The sequence below is a fragment of the Homarus americanus genome, unplaced genomic scaffold (genome assembly GCF_018991925.1).
Source record: "Homarus americanus isolate GMGI-L3 unplaced genomic scaffold, GMGI_Hamer_2.0 scaffold50564, whole genome shotgun sequence".
Taxonomy (NCBI): domain Eukaryota; kingdom Metazoa; phylum Arthropoda; class Malacostraca; order Decapoda; family Nephropidae; genus Homarus; species Homarus americanus.
This window is the reverse complement of record NW_024715014.1, coordinates 2040546-2043148: the sequence shown is the minus strand read 5'-3', so window position 1 is coordinate 2043148 and position 2603 is coordinate 2040546. Positions and strand designations below refer to the sequence as shown.

General features: G+C 38.6%; 1 non-coding gene across 1 annotated transcript; it reads right to left on the bottom strand.

Annotated features, from left to right (window-relative positions):
- Positions 1 to 1192: 1192 nt before the first annotated feature.
- On the bottom strand, positions 1193 to 1265 carry Trnav-uac. Its single transcript has one exon. It is a non-coding gene; the product is annotated as a tRNA-Val (tRNA).
- Between the last annotated feature and the right edge of the window lie 1338 nt (positions 1266 to 2603).

Genomic DNA, 2603 nt, shown 5'->3' with positions numbered 1-2603 from the left:
GGAGGAACCTTCTTTAACAGATGGTCCAGAGAGAACTTCTTATGGTGACTAATGACCTTGTGTGGTATTTGCATGGAACGCCGCCGCCCCACCACGACTACACTACATTATACTATACAGTACTACACTACACACAAGTGCACAGCAGGACTAAGATATCGTTTCAGACGTTAATTAATTCTAAAAAAAAAAGTTTTTATTGGGTATACAAAATCAAAATGGGGAAACAGAGAGAGAGAGAGAGAGAGAGGCTCTAGGAGTGTTCGTGTTTAAACTCCTTTTATCAGTGCTCCTCTGACGTCACGCTTTCATTGCCCGAAGCTCAGCAACTATACCTAACAAGGCATACGGGGTAATTCTCCACTCCGTGCTTGACATTCAAGGTCGTGCTTCAACCTTCAAAACGTCAGATTCAGTTTCATTGTGATTTATAAGCCCCCTCCAAAATAAATTATATTATCAATATCATAAAAAATATTCAGTACCTAATGCTAGCAAATAAACCGTAAAAACATTGTTTATTATTATTACTATTTGTATTATTATTATTACTATTACTATTTTTATTATTTCATTAACTCGGGGATAACAAAATACATTTACAGTACCTACAAAAAAAAATGAGCAGAGTGAGTCCAACCAATCACAAGCCCAGAGCGAATAAATGGGAGGAGCTTATATTACCTATCCATTGAGTACTAGGCCTTGATGTGTGTCTCAGATGAAGGGTTCGTAAGATCAATAATTCTCGTAAGTGATGTTGTAAGGATGTTGACTCAAGCTAAAACACCAAAACATCCAAATATGAACATTAACATTACACTAAGACTGCCTTAATTACATACGGGGTACTTCGTCTTTTTCCGTCCTAATAATAATATAAACACCTTAACGCATTTAACATAACATAACCTAAGTTAACGTAAAAGAACCTAAAAAAAAGTTCACCAGTTAACCTAATATAACCTGTTAACCCAATCTAATTTAACATTACATAACCTTAGCAAACATAAGCTAATCTAACCTAATTTAACCAATCTTAATTTCATGTACACATCAATAACTAACAGGTTATTTCACGGCTTTGCAATATTATTCTTCATAATAAAGAAAGACTCGGAAGCGTTTCTGTACGTACACGTTCCTCCTCCCTGACGCTTGAGTTGCCCCTAAAACCGAGAAAATAAACATATGCTCTCGCCAGGGCTCGAACCTGGGACCTTCTGCGTGTAAAGCAGACGTGATAACCACTACACTACGAGAGCTCGACACTCTTTTGAAACACCCAAATCCATAAATCCATTCCTTCATTAGAGTCAGTGGTGTACCTAGATATTTGGCAAAGGGGGGAGGGGGACTGAACTAAATGTACCGAGGTATTGTTGAAATACGAAATAATTAATATTTTTTCAGTAAGTTCATAATGAGCTTACCTTTCAATCATTTTTTACTTATTCCGTTATCGTTATTATTATTTGTTTACTTTTTGCTTAAAACGGTTTATTTGGAATAATTTATTAGCTAGGGAGGGGTGATCGTCCCCACCCCCCTTCAGTACGCATGACTAATACGATTTCATTGACTAGATGTGTAGTGACGTCAATCTCGCCTTTGTCCCCACAGTCTCATTCACAAGTGATCCGGGGTAACGTAAACAATGACTCCGCAGTTCTAGGGTGAAAGGTAGCCAGAGTACATCGTAGGAACTGTTGTCATAAAGGATTCGATCTTACACACACACACACACACACACACACACACACTGCCAGTAAACGCCCTTGTACTGCTGTATCCTGTAATTGGTCATATAACTGTAATATCTTGCCACGTATTTGTATTAACTATGATTACAGTTGATTCCTCTGTACTAGCATGTAATTTCCATTCATACACCCGCTTATAATCAGATGAATACAATACAATAACTTTTTACATATGCCACTCTTACACACACTAACATACTTCCAACACATGCTGTCATTCTTTACACACACTCAAAATACACACCCTCCAACACACCCTCACTCACTCTCCACACTCAAACGCACCCTCACACTCACTTTCAAATACGCACCGACTCATCACCTCGTCACTCTCACCCTCCACCACCACGACCTATAAGAGAGGAAGGTCAACCGGCTATGTACCAAGGCTCTCTGACCCACCCCTTCTGTGACCTCCTCCCTACACCCATAAGAGGCAACAGTGGAGCCCTTAAATCAGCATGTTATGGAACGCCATTTATCAAAGGTTTCCTACGTTAAGTTTTCTTCCTAATTGGTGATGTGAGAACGTATCTGCCTCACTTAAGCTACGACACAAAGATGGATTCCCAAAGGTTCCTGTGTGTATCTGTACTTACAACCTTTATATACTTACGTGCTTGAACAGCCCTTTAAACACGTTATCAAGTCCTTATTAAAATTAACATAACTCTTTAAAAATATTAAAACACACTTCTAAGCTTATCCAGTTAATGTAATAATGCTTTCGTAAAATTAACCAATCAACCAAGGTGTTTAAGGTTTTGCGTATGGAAGCTTGTCTGTGCTGAATAAGATCCTCTGGTATTGCCCAAATAATATATCAAACGTGGCGTCCCC